This window comes from Phyllobates terribilis, unplaced genomic scaffold (genome assembly GCF_046119375.1).
Source record: "Phyllobates terribilis strain yellow unplaced genomic scaffold, ASM4611937v1 Scaffold_3__8_contigs__length_932513732, whole genome shotgun sequence".
Lineage (NCBI taxonomy): Eukaryota > Metazoa > Chordata > Amphibia > Anura > Dendrobatidae > Phyllobates > Phyllobates terribilis.
Window position 1 is genome coordinate 2,547,486 of NW_027362763.1, and position 17,729 is coordinate 2,565,214.

Below are 17,729 nucleotides of genomic sequence, written 5' to 3' on the forward strand. Positions count from 1 at the left end.
AAGCTCTATTCTTTCGGTTCTAAATTGTCGGGTACAGGTGTATACCGCTGCTGAATTGCCGGCTTTTCATGTTTCACTGTTGGCACTGTTCCCATCGATTTGGGCAATCACTGTAATGCCACAACCACCATGGCTGTGGCATTACAGTGAGTGGCAGACAATCCCTGCATGATTGGTGCTCTAAATAGCACCAGACATGCAGGACAAGCTTTTGGTGCAGGAACAGTTATCGAACATAACCTCGAACAGCCGAATTTTTTGCAAATCGTTCGGGTTCGTCGAACAACTCGAACACCGCCCAAAACAGCTCGAATTTGAGATTGGCGAACAGTTCTAGTCGAACACCGTTCATCTCTAATTGTTAGTGCAGAAAATGTAAGAAAAAAACATGGTTTCTGTAAGTGTTGGTGGTATAGTGGTGAGAATCGCTGCCTTCCAAGTAGTTGACATGAGTTCGATTCTCAGCCAAGGTATGAATTGTTTTTCACATTTGGTGATGCTTTTAGTCTGTTTTAATTTTTCGTGTTAAGTCTCAGGCTCTTCTTTCTTCTTAGAGTTTAGCAACCACGAAAATGAGAAAAAAAATGAAGAGAATATTTCTTAGATTTTTTTCAACTGTCTCATCTAACTGATCTTCTGCTCTTCAGTTGTTGATTAAACACTTTGTAGGGTTAGTCTCCAATATGAAAGCAATGTCAGGGTTGGCATTGGTGTTATGCTGGTGGGTGTAGTTGCTTTTAAAACAATAGGCCATAGTTTAATTCTTGAAGAACTCATTGTTTTTTTGCATTTGGTGGTGTTTGGACTCTTTTTCACTTTCTGTGCTAAGGCTTATGATTTTATATCTTTCTTCGTAACACTTTAGCTACCTTAGTTGGCAAAAAGCAAAGCTAATTGAGAGAATTTGTAGGCAGAGGTGGAAAAGCTACATAACTTTCTTCCAAAAACTCCTCTGTCTTTAGAGTTAGTGTTAAAAATGCCCAAAATGGCAGAGGTCTTTAGGGGTAATTTGGTGCTGGTGCTGACTCTTTGTAATCTTTTTGAGCTAAGGCTCATAGTGTACTTTCTTTCTTGGTAAGAGTTTAGTTACCTTATTGGCAAAAAAGTGAAAATGATTGAGAGAATTGTAAGAATTGGTGGAAAAGCTCCATAGCTGATTCACAAGAATTCATCTTTGAGTTTTGGACAATGCTTTGCCTTGTTTTTAAATTTTTTAGTAATTGGCTCTTTCAAGACATATTCAGTCCTCCTTTTTTTAAGTAAAACTTTAGCAGATTTAACTGCCATAATCCCAAACCAGTCAAGTTGGTTCATGCATTGGTGGTGTAGTGGTGAGCATAGCTGCTTCCCAAGCAGTTGACCCGGGTTCGATTCCCAGCCAATGCAATACTTATGTAGTTTAATTTCTGGCATATCATACATTTTACAAACTATTTTGTAATGTTAGTGCAGAAAATGTAAAAAAAAAAGCTGACCCTCTAAGCATTGGTGATATAGTGGTGAGCATAGCTGCCTTCCAAGCAGTTGACCCGGGTTCAATTCCCGGCCAATACAAAACATTGGTGTTTTTTTTTTTCAGGCACGTCATACTTTTTACTAACAATTTTGAAGGGTTAGTGCAGAAAATGTGAAAAAAATGCTGGGTACCTTAAGCATTTTTGGTATAGTGGTGAGCAAACCTGCCTTCCAAGCAGTTGACCTGCGATTGATTCCTGGTCAATGCAATACTTATGTGGTGTTTTTTTTCCTGGCACGTCTTACTTTTTACTAATAATTTCGTATTGTTAGTGCAGAAAATGTAAGAAAAAAACATGGCTTCTGTAAGTGTTGGAGGCATAGTGGTGAGAATCGCTGCCTTCCAAGTAGTTGAACCGAGTTCGATTCTCAGCCAACGCATGAATTGTTTTTCACATTTGGTGATGCTTTTAGTCTGTTTTAATTTTTCGTGTTAAGTTTCAGGCTCTTCTTTCTTCTTAGAGTTTAGCAACCACGAAAATGAGAAAAAAATTGAAGAGAATATTTCTTCGCGTTTTTTCAACTGTCTCATCTAACTGATCTTCTGCTCATCAGTTGTTGATAAAACACTTTGTAGGGTTAGTCTCCAATATGAAAGCAATGTCAGGGTTGGCATTGGTGTTATGCTGGTGGGTGTAGTTGCTTTTAAAACAATAGGCCATAGTTTAATTCTTGAAGAACTCATTGTTTTTTTGCATTTGGTGGTGTTTGGACTCTTTTTCACTTTCTGTGCTAAGGCTTATGCTTTTATTTCTTTCTTGGTAACACTTTAGCTACCTTAGTTGGCAAAAAGCAAAGCTAATTGAGAGAATTTGTAGGCAGAGGTGGAAAAGCTACATAACTGATTCCAAAAACTCCTCTGTCTTTAGAGTTAGTGTTAAAAATGCCAAAAATGGCAGAGGTCTTTAGGGGTAATTTGGTGCTGGTGCTGACTCTTTGTTCTTTGTAATCTTTTTGAGCTAAGGCTCATAGTGTACTTTCTTTCTTGGTAAGAGTTTAGTTACCTTATTGGCAAAAAAGTGAAAGTAATTGAGAGAATTGTAAGAATTGGTGGAAAAGCTACATAGCTGATTCACAAGAATTCATCTTTGAGTTTTGGACAATGCTTTGCCTTGTTTTTAAACTTTTTAGTAATTGGCTCTTTCAAGACATATTCAGTCCTCCTTTTTTTAAGTAAAACTTTAGCAGATTTAACAGCCATGATCCCAAATCAGTCAAGTCGGTTCATGCATTGGTGGTATAGTGGTGAGCATAGCTGGTTCCCAAGCAGTTGACCCGGGTTCAATTCCCGGCAATGCAATACTTGTGAAGTTTTATTTCTGGCATATCATACATTTTACAAACTATTTTGTAATGTTAGTGCAGAAAATGTAAAAAAAAAAGCTGATCCTGTAAGTATTGGTGGTATAGTGGTGAGCATAGCTGCATTCCATGCAGTTGACCCTTGTTTGATACCCAGCCAATGCAATACTTATGTGGGTTTTTATTCTGGCACGTCATCATTTTTACTAACAATTTTGTAGGGTTAGTGCAGAAAATGTGAAAAAAACGCTGGGTACCTTAAGCATTTTTGGTATAGTGGTGAGCAAACCTGCCTTCCAAGCAGTTGACCTGTGATTGATTCCTGGTCAATGCAATACTTATGTGGTTTTTTTTTTCCTGGCACATCTTACTTTTTACTAATAATTTCGTATTGTTAGTGCAGAAAATGTAAGAAAAAAAACTGTTTTCTGTAAGTGTTGGTGGTATAGTGGTGAGCATCGCTCCCTTCCAAGCAGTTGACCCGGGTTCAATTCCAAGCCAACGCATGAATAGTTTATCGCATTTGGTGATGCTTTTAGTCTGTTTTAATTTTTCGTGTTAAGGCTCATGCTCTTCTTTCTTCTTAGAGTTTAGCAACCACGAAAATGAGAAAAAAATTGAAGAGAATATTTCTTAGCTTTTTTTCAACTGTCTCATCTAACTGACCCTCTGCTCTTTAATTGTTGATTAAACACTTTGTAGGGTTTGTCTCCAATATGAAAGCAATGTCAGGGTTGGCATTGGTGTTATGCTGGTGGGTGTAGTTGCTTTTAAAACAATAGGCCATAGTTTAATTCTTGAAGAACTCATTGTTTTTTTGCATTTGGTGGTGTTTGGAATCTTTTTCACTTTCTGTGCTAAGGCTTATGCTTTTATTTCTTTATTGGTAACACTTTAGCTACCTTAGTTGGCAAAAAGCAAAGCTAATTGAGAGAATTTGTAGGCAGAGGTGGAAAAGCTACATAACTGATTCCAAAAACTCCTCTGTCTTTAGAGTTAGTGTTAAAAATGCCAAAATTGGCAGAGGTCTTTAGGGGTAATTTGGTGCTGGTGTTGACTCTTTGTAATCTGTTTGAGCTAAGGCTCATAGTGTACTTTCTTTCTTGGTAAGAGTTTAGTTACCTTATTGGCAAAAAAGTGAAAATAATTGAGAGAATTGTAAGAATTGCTGGAAAAGCTACATAGCTGATTCACAAGAATTCATCTTTGAGTTTTGGACAATGCTTTGCCTTGTTTTTAAACTTTTTAGTAATTGGCTCTTTCAAGACATATTCAGTCCTCCTTTTTTTAAGTAAAACTTTAGCAGATTTAACAGCCATAAGTCCAAACCAGTCAAGTGGCTTCATGCATTGGTGGTATAGTGGTGAGCATAGCTGCTTCCCAAGCAGTTGACCCAGGTTCAATTCCCAGCCAATGCAATACTTATGTAGTTTTATTTCTGGCATATCATACATTTTACAAACTATTTTGTAATGTTAGTGCAGAAAATGTAAAAAAAAGCAGATCCTGTTAGCATTGGTGGCATAGTGGTGAGCATAGCTGCCTTTCAAGCAGTTGACCTGGGTTCGATTCCGGGCCAATGCAAAACAGGGGTGTGTTTTTTTTTCTGGCACGTCATACTTTTTGCAAACAATTTCGTAGTGTTAGTGCAGAAAAGGTAAAACAAAAAAAATGGGTCCAATAAATCTTGGTGGTATAGTGGTGAGCATAGCTGCATTCCATGCAGTTGACCCTTGTTTGATACCCAGCCAATGCAGTACTTATGTGGGTTTTTATTCTGGCACGTCATAATTTTTACTAACAATTTTGTAGGGTTAGTGCAGAAAATGTGAAAAAAATGCTGGGTACCTTAAGCATTTTTGGTATAGTGGTGAGCAAACCTGCCTTCCAAGCAGTTGACCTGCGATTGATTCCTGGTCAATGCAATACTTATGTGGGTTTTTTCCTGGCACGTCTTACTTTTTACTAATAATTTCGTATTGTTAGTGCAGAAAATATAAGAAAAAAACATGGCTTCTGTAAGTGTTGGTGGTATAGTGGTGAGCATAGCTGCCTTCCAAGCAGTTGACCCGGGTTCGATTCCCGGCCAACGCATGAATTGTTTTTCACATTTGGTGATGCTTTTAGTCTGTTTTAATTTTTCGTGTTAAGGCTCATGCTCTTCTTTCTTCTTAGAGTTTAGCAACCACGAAAATGAGAAAAAAATTGAAGAGAATATTTCTTAGCTTTTTTTCAACTGTCTCATCTAACTGATCTTCTGCTCTTCAGTTGTTGATTAAATACTTTGTAGGGTTAGTCTCCAATATGAAAGCAATGTCAGGGTTGGCATTGGTGTTATGCTGGTGGGTGTAGTTGCTTTTAAAACAATAGGCCATAGTTTAATTCTTGAAGAACTCATTGTTTTTTTACATTTGGTGGTGTTTAGAATCTTTTTCACTTTCTGTGCTAAGGCTTATGCTTTTATTTCTTTCTTGGTAACACTTTAGCTACCTTAGTGGGCAAAAAGCAAAGCTAATTGAGAGAATTTGTAGGCAGAGGTGGAAAAGCTACATAACTGATTCCAAAAACTCCTCTGTCTTTAGAGTCTTTAGAGTTAGTGTTAAAAATGCCAAAAATGGCAGAGGTCTTTAGGGGTAATTTGGTGCTGGTGTTGACTCTTCGTAAGCTTTTTGAGCTAAGGCTCATAGTGTACTTTCTTTCTTGGTAACAGTTTAGTTACTTTATTGGCAAAAAAGTGAAAATAATTGAGAGAATTTTACTGGAACATGATCCTGGCTGCTGCATACAGGATGAATTGGAGAGGGGCGATCTTAGTTCGAGGGAGACTGATTAGTAGAGAGTAGCAATAGTCTAGATGAAAATGAATTAGATTGACAATAAGAGATTTTTCAGAATCAATGAGAAAAAAGTTTGATTTCTAGAGATGTTTTTAAGGTGTACATGACATGAGCAAGCGAGTGATCAGTTGTATTGGGTAAAAGAAAAATCTGAATCAAATATGTTCCCAAGACAGCGGGCATGTTGCTAGCGATTAATGGTAGAACCAGACTCGGATTTGGCAATATCGGGCATAGATAGTTTAGTGGAGGGAGGAGACACAAGGAGTTCAGTTTTTCTAAGATTCCATTTTAGATAGAGAGAGGACATATTGTTATAGACAGCGGAAATAATCACTGGTATTTTGTAGTAATGCAGGGGTGATGTCAAGACACAATGTGTTTCTTTTGTTGTCATCAGCATAGAAATGTTACTGAAAACTGAATCTACCTATGATTCTTCCAATAGAGGCAGTATATAAGGCGAGGAAAGGAGGATATAGGACTAATCTTTGAAGATCCCCGGCAGTAAAACAAAGAGGAGAGGAAGAGCAGCCAGCAAAAGATAGAAACTTTCTTGCATAATAATGCCTGCTTTCGTCTCTTGCTAATTGATTAATCATTTAACAATGTTAATTGGTGCTTGATCCTAGCAGATGCTTGCTATATATTTAGATATGGCTTAGGGGTAGCACATGTGCAAAATATTTCTAAGTGCAATATTCTCAAAGTGCATTGCAGTTTAACATGGCAGTTCGACAGTGCAGGGGACAGGTAAGCACTGCCAGATACTCAAGTAAACATGCTTCCATTTCAGTTCTAGTATATTATTTATTTTCCATATTTCTTTGCTTCATCTATGTTCTAACCCTTTCATCACATCGATCGCCCTTTTACACATTCTGTGGACTCTCTCCACATCAGTCCCTCTCTTCTCTCCTTTCCTATGTACAATGCCCAGGCCCTACTGAGATTTTGCATTCTCTCCAAACCATCCATTACCACCATACAGTGCACAAAACACTCCCATAAATTACTCAACCACCTGCTCTTTCTCTTTTTTTCTCCTTCTCCTAGTTGCTGGTGACATCTTCCCTATCCCCAGCCCTCCTTCCACTAGTATTTATAACTCTTTCCTGCAGCATATAGATATCCTACTAATCTTATTAACATTCATTGTTCGCTTTTTTCTTTATCATTTATCTATGCCCTCTGGAACTCACAGTCACCGTGCAACAAACTCCCCCTATAGCAACGACTTCTTCCTTTCGCATTACTTTATTCTCATGGCTCTCACTGAAACTTGGATCCAGCAGTCAGACAACACCACCACTGCTGCTCTCTCATATAATTTTCACACATACCCCGACCTGACAGCAGACAAGGTAGAAGTAGTGGTCTGCTCCTTTCATCACAACGTGCTTTACAGATTATCCTCTCTGTACTCTTGCTTATGTTATCTTCCTTACTTAAAATTGCGTAAAAAACATATGGTACTTTGCAGACATTTGGGTCAAAATAATTACTTGTCAAACCATTATCAGGTTACTGTGATGACTGGTGTGGGATACATCCTTTCACACACATAAAATCTATGGGAGACTGCCAACCTTGGCTAACCACTCATTTTTGGTTCATTCCAATCTCAGGGATATTTGAGGAGTTTTTCCTAGAATTGATATTTAGAGAATAGGAATGATGTCCTTTGTCACTTGTATCAGAGTACTCGGCACTCAAAATTATGCACAAAATTGATGCAATTTTTCTTTTTATTTCATTATTTCATGAAGCAATCCAAAGTGAATGTGACGTTTCGTCCTTATACACTCAGGCCTTTATCAAACACTATGACACAAAAATAAAATAGAATCAAATTAATTATCAATTGTATGATATGCAGTCTATTAAAATGTCATTGCAATCCTTGCAAAATTATTTATCAAAATATATTCATAATAATTTATATTATAATAATTTATCATATCAATGCTGCTCCAATCAATTACATTCCACATAAATAACAAATATATAGTTACCATGACTTTATTGGACGATATCTCTTGAAATCCCTTGGGTTGCAGTTGTGATTCAGACATAAGATGAATGTCCAGCTGGAGAGTAAAGACAAGCAAAGAAAAGACAAGGGGATGGGGGGGGGGGCACAACAGAAATCAGAAAAGGACAGAAAAAAATCTATACATACATATATAGTACATATGAATCCAGAGAACATTTAGATTTATGGGAATGTCCAAGGTATTTATGGGAATTTCCAAGGGATTTATGGGAATGTCCAAGGGATTTAAACAAGGGACCTCATACCTCCAACTTCTGAGTCATGTTCCCTCCACCACATCTGTACCTTAGGTCGTGTTATACTTAACTGAAACCAGGGATTGATGACCCATCCGACTAGAGTCAATGAAGCAGATAAATCACGGGGCACATCCTTTCCCCAAAATTTAGATGGAGTCCATTTTCTCATTGTGTATGAAGTTTAGTGTTAATACCTCCCGTGGCTCCAGAGGTAAGGCTAACTACGGCATAGTCCTTGCAGATACTGGGCTGTGTGTGCAAATCCAACAGTCCTTGAGCTTTTCTCCTTCCATGCTCTTTATAGGAAAAGCATGATGTCAAATAAGTTTGTTGTCCCAGTCCATAGTTAAAACTTTATCCAGAGTCTCTGTAGGGTGCAATAATCCTGCTACTCCCAGCAGGGTGATTGAAAGGACAGTCCTTCTGCCGACTTTTTTGCAATGACTGACATGGATCTAGGTGGGCCTTGCCTCAAGCTACTCTGAGGTGGATGTGGTCAGCTGGGCTCTGAATGGGCTGTCAAATCGTGGATCTAGGCTCTTTCTCACGTGTCTGCGTATGACCACCCAATCACCTGGATTCAACTGATGCACATCTGTATTTGCATTAGGATCGGGAGTGGATGAAAACACATGTTTATGCATCACATCAAGTCTTTTATGCAAGGCCTGGACATAGGCTGTCATAGTACCGTGTTGCATTTGTAGCACCTGTGGCAAGTACAGACCCATCATTGGGACACTTCCAAACAGGACTTCGAAAGGAGACAGCTTTGTCTTTCTATTTTGAGTGTGTCTGACTGAAAAAAGTGCAAGAGGCAAGCGCTCTACCTAGTTCTCTCCTGTGTCTGCCATGGCCTTTTCAATTTTTAGTTTAAGTGTCCTATTTAACCTTTCCACTTTCTCACTGCTTTGTGACTTATATGGGTGTGAAATGATTGATTTACTCCCAGGGCCTGCATAACTTCCTTCATTATTTCTCCAGTGAAGTGTGTTCCCCTGTCACTCTCTATGGTTTCTAGGACGCCATATCTGCAGCTCAGTTCTTTCATCAGTTTGTCTGCAGTCATTTTAGCATTGGCAAATTTTACTGGATAAGCTTCTGGCCAGCCAGAGAAGAGATCTACACATACCAGGACCAGGGGCGGACCTACCGCCAGTGCTGCCGGGGCAGTTGCCCCGGGGCCCGGCGGTGCAAGGGGGCCCTTGCTGGGTTGTTAACTTTCAGCGATCAAATTTTGTGTGTGCTTTCACCTTGATTATGCCAACCTGGACTGGTAACTAGTGTTGAGCCACCCCCGTAGTGTTCGAGTTCGGTTCGGTTCGTTAAACACCCGTGTGTTCGCCGAACTGTTCGTCGAACTGTTCGTCGAACACCTTCGAACACCGTTAAAACCAATGGCAGGCAAACAAAAACACATAGAAACACATAGAAAACACCTTCAAAGGTGTCCAAAAGCTGACAAACTGCTCAGAAGACATAACTAACACATGGAAAAGTGACAAGTACATATAGTCATGCGAAAATAAAAGAGGTGGAGGAGTAAAAGGAGGGGGAGACACAGATATAGGCATGTCATGCCCTTCTAAAATCCAAAAAGTGAGAAGCCGACACGGCCAGTCCGCTCCTGCCCGTGCCACCTCCGTGTCGCCGGGTTTGTGCCAGAGCCGCGGTGAACCCTGACGGCCAGCCCCCCTCTCCCAATACTGGTGCCTGTCCGCTGGTGGGTCGAGCGAGCCCCCCTGTGGTGGAGGCAGCTCTAAGCTTTTTAATTTAAATTGTCTCTCTAATTTGAATGAATACACTTTAAATCAATTTACAAGGATCTATTGGAGGGCAAGTCTCATGCCAGCAGCCGCGGTAATTCCAGCTCCAGTAGCGTCCACTAAAGCTGCTGCAGTTAAAAAGCTTTTATAAGGATCGAGCTCGGCTGTCCACCGCAAGGCATCCTACTGCCAGTCCCAGCCCCTATGCCTTGGGGTGCCTCCTGATGCTCTTCACTAAGTATCCCATGGTCCCGAAGCATTTCCTTTGAAAAAATTAAGTGTCTAAACTACAGGTGGTGTAGCTTGCTTAATAGCCGGGATAATCCGCTGACTAGCAGACACTGCTACTAGGCACAAAGTATTTCCTGGGCTAGATGCAGTTAAAAATTTGTAATTAGATACTCTCGTTGGATGCTGAGAAAGCATTCCATAGAGTCTCCTGGCACGCCATATATGATTCTCTTAAAAAGCTTGGGGTAGGGGTCTAGGGGACCCTTTTATAGCCAAAATCACGGCCCTGTATCGCAATACGTCACCTAGGCTGAAGATAAATGGAACTGTAGCACCCTGAGGGCTCGGTTGCTACAGACGTATTGCACCTCACCCAGAGGTGTGATATCTCACTCTCAGGTAAGGATGGAGTGTGGATCAGGACCCGACACCTGCATGCATTACACCACATTGCCGTGGGGCAGGGCGACCAATATGCCCCTGAGATGGGCACGACAGTCCCTGTCCCTGGCTGGAGTGGGGGGAGGGAACACTGAGGAAGGGGAAGCCTGTAGTGCAGGAGCAGGGAGGAAGCAGTTCCTGGGTGCATTGAGAAGGGAGTATAAAAGGTGGGCACCATCTTAGTTCAGTGCAGAGAAGTCTGAGTAGAAGTGGCAGGGAGCAGGGGCTCTGCATGAGCTCTGCTCCGGAGGCGGGCCTAGTAACAGAGGCCCAGGCCTGGAAGAGGGAGAAGGAAGGAAGAGGAGCGGAGAAGGCTCCAGGAACGAGGAATGAAGGGATCCCAGGGGTGCGGACGGGCGAGTCGCCACCGCACGCCCGAATCCACCTGCGTGGAGGGGTCAGGCCAAAGGGGGAGACCGGTCCCCGAACTAGTGGAGGCAGGAAACGACCCTCAGCTAGAAACCGGAGGCTCTGACATTTTATGTGGCGCAGCCCCTCGCTACACCCGCTAGGAAGGCACCACATAGGGTCAGGGAAACTGGCGCCAAGTTTACCAAGAGGAGGCCCGAGGCAGCCGGACAGAAGTGTTGGTAAGAAAGGCCAGACAAAGGACACACAAAGGGGGTCCTGTGAAGTGCTCCAAAGTTATCTGGGAGTTGTCTGAGCCCCTCACCTGGTGAGCACAGTACGACGTGGGCAGCCGTTACCTGCAGACGTGGTCTGGATAATAAGAACTGTGAGTAAAGGCCCTGGACTGCATCACTGACTCCGTGTCGTTACTGCTGCTGCCCTGCACCATCACCCCCATCCTCCGCATACACTTCCCTGAGGCTATACTCCTCCCGTGGGGAGTTATGCTACGCTCTGCTGCACCCACAACACCAGCCTCAGCGGTCTGCCCTGTAGCGGCGGTTCACTCTGACCGCAATCCACGGGTGGCGTAGTCGGACATTTAAACATCAAAACCACATAAATAGTTCCGCCACAGGTTTGACCACCCTGAGCCACGGAACCGGGTCGCCGCCACGAAGACTACAACCACCAGCATCCACCAAAAAGGGTCCGGCTCCGGGTGTCCCAAGGCCCAGGGGGTGCGTCAGAACATTTTCATCACCTTTCACAATCACCAATGGGACAAGGCAAGGATGTCCTCTGTCCCCTCTCTTATACATCCTAGTGACGGAGCACCTGCTCTCATCAATTCGCCATAACCCCAATATTAGGTGGATTGAGGTGGGAGGCACCGAGTACAAGTGCTCTCTATTTGTTGATGATGTCCTAGTATATATCACTCAATCACATATATCCATCCCTGCTGTTATGGCTGAAATAGATCACTTTGTTACATGGTAAAATTTTAAAATCAATGCAGCGAAGTCTGAGGCCCTCGATGTCTCCCTCCCCAAATCCATATAGGATTCCATCCAGTCCAACTTTCCCTTTGCCTGGCCCTCACAGGGTATCAAATACTTAGGAATTCCTATTCATAGAGACCTCTCCCATCTATGTTATCTTAATTTTGGGCCCTTTATTGAACAATTCTATACAGACCACGGTTGGCAAGTTAGAACTGTAAGATTCACTACGTGAACCACTGGTGTTTTGTGGAAAAGCACATGTACACTGCGTTCCAAATTATTATGCAAAAAGTGTTTAGGAGTGATAAGGGAAGAATTTGTTTGTTTGTCAGTTAAACTCATTGATGGTGATGTGTGTCAGGGCTCTTTATATCACTGTAAGCAATTGCAGACACCTGTGCTAATTAGTTTGGCAGGTGTGTCCAATGAAAGGCAAGACTACTTAAGAAGGCTCTCTCACATTATTAAGCAGCCTACATTTTCTGCCAAAATGGGAAAGAAAAAGGATGTGTCGGCTGCTGAGAAGCAACAAATTGTGGAGTGTTTAGGTCAAGGCATGACTACAATCAACATTGTGCGATGATCAGGATGAAGTGTCTTGGCAATCAAGAAGTATGTAGCTGATTCACAGTACACACGTGTGCGTGCTGATAAGGGCAAATTGAGGACTCTTTCCTACAGGCAATTACGTCAGGTTAAAAGAGCAGCGGCAAGAAAGCCTTGTCATAGCAGCAGACAAGTTTTTGAAGCTGCTGGTGCCTCCAACGTCCCCCGAACAACAAGATGCAGGGTCCTTCAGAGGTTTGCAGCTGTGCATACGCCATCCTGTCGACCTCCTCTATCCACTTCACACAAGCAGAAACGGCTCCAGTGGGCCAAACATTACATGAAGACTGATTTCAAAACTGTTTTGTTCACGGATGAGTGCCGTGCAGCGCTCGATGGTCCAGATGGATGGAGTGGAGGATGGCTGGTTGATGGACACCCCACGCAAACACGGCTACAGCGCCAACAAGGAGGAGGTGGAGTAATGTTTTGGGCTGGAATCATGGGGAGAGAGATTGTCGGCCCCTTTAGGATCCCTGAAGGCGCTAAAGATGAACTCCATAATGTATGTGGATTTTCTCAAACAGCACTTCCTGCCATGGTTCAAGAAGAAGAACCGTGTATTTCACAGCAAGATCATTTTTCTGCATGATAATGCACCATCTCATGCTGCACATAAAACATCTGCATCTCTGGCTGATATGGGCATAAAAGGGGACAAACTTATGGTGTGACCCCCATGCTCCCCTGACCTCTACCCCATTCAGAACCTTTGGAGCATCATTAAAAGGAGTGTCTATGATGGCGGGAGGCAGTTCTCATCTAAGCAACAGATCTGGGAGGGTATTCTGTCCTCATGCAAAACAATTGAAGCAGAAACCTTCCAAAACCTGACAAATTCAATGGACGAGAGAGTTCAGAAGCTCCTTTTGAACAAGGGGTCCTATGTGAAAATGTAACATCACCTACAATAAAGTTTTGAGTTGAAAACTGTTTGAGTTCAGTTTCTAACAACCTGCTAATGCTTATAATTTCAAAAATGACCATTTTTTTGGTCTTTATTAAAATGAAAAGGTTGATCGAAAAGTTTGGGGGATCTAAGAGTGTGGCAACCCAGTAGTCATGATTACTTCGAATTCTGACAATATGAGGGTCATGCTGCAGGTAGTGCAGCAAGAAGGCACTTATGTGTCTTGCGCATCTCGGAGCCCCAAAATTATTTTCCGGGCTAGATGCAGCTAAAAATTATTTTTAATTTTAAATCTGGTGGAGCTTATTATAGATGGCCTAATAGGATCAGTGCTGCACACTGCTACAAAGCCCAAATTATTTTCCAGTCAAGATACAGATAAACATGATTAGTAATTTGAAAGCTTAAAACGGTTGGTAGGGTGATTTTAACCAATCATCAAGCTTTTACTCTCCCCAGGATGACACAGGGGTAGAAAAGTCGTTTCGGATCCATGATTTGTTCATCTTTATGAACGTGAGTCTGTCTACATTATCAGTGGAGAGCCGCGTGCGCTTATCTGTCAGCACACCACCAGCAGCGCTGAACACACGTTCAGACAGAACGCTGGCTGCGGGGCATGACAAGATCTCCAAGGCGTAAGTGGCTAGCTCCGGCCATTTATCCAGATTGGAAGCCCAAAAAGAGCAAGGGTCCAGTGACACAGTCGTGGCTTCAATGTTTACTTGGAGATACTCCTGTACCATCGTCTCTAGGCGTTGACTATGTGTCAGACTTCTTGTCTCCTGTGGCCTTGCAAAGGATGGGCTAAAAAAGTGGTGAAATGATTCCGCAAAATTGATGTTACCAGCAGATACTGTGGTTCTGTTACGGTTTGAGTGCTGAACACTTGACGGTCCCACGGTTGGCAAGTTGGAACTGTGAGATTCACTACGTGCACCACTGGTATTTTGTGGAAAAGCACATGTAAGATTCTGCAACAGTCTCTGCTGATACTCCTGCATGCGTGCATCCCTTTCTATGGCAGGAATAATTTCTGCAAATTTACTTTTGTACCGGGGATCTAACAGTGTGGCAACCCAGTAGTCAGGATTATTTCTAATTCTCACAATTCGAGGGTCATGTTGCAGGTAGTGCAGCAAGAAGGCACTCATGTGTGTTGCGCATCCAGGAGCACCAAGTCCCTGTTGTGTTGGTGGCGAGGTAACAATCATGCTTCCTTCCTCTGTCCTCTCCCCCCAACCTCGCACAACAGAAATGTGATCAAGGTCTCCCTCATCTGATGAGTCTTCCATCAGTTCGTCCTCCACTTCTTCCTGGGCTCCTGCACCTTCCTCACTAGTTTGGCTGCTACCATGCGCCCTGGTAAAACCATCTCCCCCACCCTCACATGCCTGCCGCCTTGGTGCTGCCGACCGTCTGAACCTTGCAGATGTTAGCCCTTCCGCATACAACTCCTCCTCCTCTACTTCCTCCACCTCCTCTTGTGCCACCACCTGACTCCGAATTCTGTTTAACATGTGCTCCAACATGTAAATCACCGGAATAGTCATGCTGATAATGGCATCGTCAGCACTAAACATCTTCGTCGCCATTTCAAAACTGTGCAGAAGGGTGCATAGGTCCCTGATCTGAGACCACTCCTCCAGCGTGATTTGCCCCACCTCTGAATCTCGTTGACCCAGGCTATACGTCAGAACGTATTGCACCAGGGCTTGTCGGTGCTGCCACAGTCGCTGCAACATGTGCAGAGTTGAATTCCACCGGGTAGGCACATCGCATATTAGCCGGTGAAGTGGCAGGCCCAACGACTTCTGTAGAGATGTAAGTCGCTGAGCTGCAGGATGCGAATGGCGGACGTGAGCACACAGCGACCGTGCCCTCTGCAGAAGGCCATCTAGTCTGGGATAGTGGGCTAAAAATTGCTGGACAACCAGGTTCAACACGTGAGCCATACAAGGCACGTGTGTGACATTGCCCCGGCGAAGGGCCGCACCCAGGTTTGCAGCATTGTCGCACACGGCCTTCCCTGGTTTCAGGTCCAGTGGAGACAACCATTCATGAAATTGGTTCTCCAGAGCTGACCACAACTCCTCAGCTGTGTGACTCACATTTCCCAGACATTTCAATGTAAAAACCGCCTGATGACGTTGAGCCCTACTGCCAGCATAGTAAGGAGGTGTGCAGGATCCCTTCTGCGCAGTTAGAAAGCTTGTGGCATGACCAGACAGGCTTTGGGTGCAGGTGGAAGACCGAGAGGAGGTTGAGGAGGCAGAAGCAGTGGAGGAACTTTGACATAAAGAGGATTGACGCACAACTCGTGGGGACGGCAAGACTTGGACAGCAGCCCCTTGTCCTGCTGTCACCATAGTTACCCAGTGCCCAGTCAGCGACATGTAACGCCCCTGTCCATGCCTACTCGTCCAAGTGTCTGTGGTGAAATGCACCCTGTCACACACAGAGTTTCTCAAAGAAGCGGTGATGTTGTGTGTGACATGCTGGTGGAGCGCAGGCACACCTTTCTTTGAGAAGTAGTGCCGACTGGGCATCTGGTACTGGGGCACTGCGACGGACATAAGGTCTCGAAAATCCTCTGTGTCCACCAAGCGGAATGGCAGCATTTCTGTAGCCAAGAGCTTGCAGATGGTGAAATTCAACCTCTTAGCTTTCTCATGGCTAGGAGGAAATGGTCTTTTACTTGTCCACATCTGAGGGACCGAGGGCTGGCTATTGTGCTTAGACGGGGTTGATAAGGGTGTCCCCGGCAAACTGCCGGTCTGTGAGGAAGATGCAGGCGGACATGTTAGGTTGCCTTGATCCAAAGGTGGTGCTATCGATGTCGGACAGCGCTCAACACCAGCTGGTGTTACCACCTCCAAAGAAAATGATGACCTGCCAATCACGCTGGCTGTTGCGGGTAAAGAGGTGGCAGGTCTGCGCCCCAAAACAGGTGTGACTGCTGTCCCCCCAGTCACAGAGGATGAAGAGGCTGCGGATGCACAAGATATGGCAGACGGTGGTTGGCCCGGCCGGCTAGGCCGCATTGTAGCACACTGAGCTTCCCACTGCAACTTATGCTTCATGTCCATGTGCCGGTTCATGCATGAAGTACTCAAACTATGTATTTTTTGGCCTCTACTTAGCTTTTGCTGACAAATGTTACAGATAACACGAGTTGGGTCATCTTTATCGATCTGAAAAAATGCCCAGGCTATGCAAGGCTTAGCACCCATGCGACCTGAAGAGCCACCACGACTTGTGGTGAGAGGCAGAGTTGTGTTTGAGGATGCAGTTGTTGACGTGCTTCCAGTACTACGTTTCTGTCCAGGAATGCACAACCTGACCTCGTCGTCACTAGCATCTTCCTCCACCTCCTCTGCTGACCTCATCTCTTGGCTGACTGTGGGTTGACAGTAAGTGGGATCTCCAACCTCATCATCATCACCCTGTGTGTTATCACACCCGTCGTCCTCAGAGCCAACCTGTTCCTGCCCTGAAAAAAACTAAAGTTGTCGCTCCAATCAGGTATTTGAGTCTTATCATCGTCTTCCTCATTGTCTCCACCAACAGGAGTTACAGTTTGGGAATGAGGGTCTACATTATGGTCAGAACCTTCTGCGTCTGGTCCTGGATCCGACTCATAAAGATTCTGGGCATCAGTGCAGATCATTTCCTCGTCTGGATTCACAGAAGCGCTGGAGTCGACCTCTGATTCCCAGGCTACAGTATGAGTAAACAGCTCTGCAGACTCAACCATCTGTTCTACCTCATACTCAGACGGGCAGCTGGAGATTTGGGAGTTGTGAGGAAGCAAGTGCGATTTGGGTGACACCTTTGAGGACTGGAGTATTTGTGATGTTGAAGTTGATGTGGAGGAGAGCCCACTTAAAGGAGCACTTGATATCCGTTGAAGCACCTGCTGTTTTTGTGCCTCATCTGGAATTTGTAGCGATTGGCGTGGCCGTAAGAAAGGGATCTTATCACATTGTCCGCTAAAAGAAGTAGACATTTTAGTTTGGCTGGAAGATGGTCTTTCTTCTGCAGATGTTACTGTTGCTTTAACACCTACCCCACGGACACAACCTTTTTTCCCCTTCCCAACACGCCTATTCCCCTTTCCACCAGCAGCAGGCCTTTTTCCACTCATTTTGGTGGTTAACTAATTCACAACTCTGGAGTTGTTTGCACAAAAAAACAATGGATGGTAACCGAGCAGAGCTGAGTGGCCAAACTGTGGTATTAGGCCAAAACTATTGGCTGGGTTAGATGCAGAAAAAAATTATATTCAATTTGCAACCTGATGGAGGTCAGTATAGATGGACTAATACAACAAGTCCCACACACAGCTAGAAGCCCAATATTTTTTCAGAGGTAGATGCAGAAAAAAATATATTCAGTTTGCAACCTGATGGAGGTCAGTATAGATGGACTAATACAACAAGTCCCACACACAGCTAGAAGCCCAAAT

General features: G+C 43.7%; 3 non-coding genes across 3 annotated transcripts; all 3 read left to right on the plus strand.

The window, feature by feature from the left end:
- The first annotated feature begins 1,314 nt into the window (after positions 1-1,314).
- Positions 1,315-1,386, plus strand: TRNAG-CCC (transfer RNA glycine (anticodon CCC)). The gene has a single exon. It is a non-coding gene; the product is annotated as a tRNA-Gly (tRNA).
- Positions 1,387-1,482: 96 nt separating this feature from the next.
- On the plus strand, positions 1,483-1,554 carry TRNAG-UCC (transfer RNA glycine (anticodon UCC)). Its single transcript has one exon. It is a non-coding gene; the product is annotated as a tRNA-Gly (tRNA).
- Positions 1,555-4,839: 3,285 nt separating this feature from the next.
- On the plus strand, positions 4,840-4,911 carry TRNAG-UCC (transfer RNA glycine (anticodon UCC)). The gene has a single exon. It is a non-coding gene; the product is annotated as a tRNA-Gly (tRNA).
- The last annotated feature ends 12,818 nt before the right edge of the window (positions 4,912-17,729 follow it).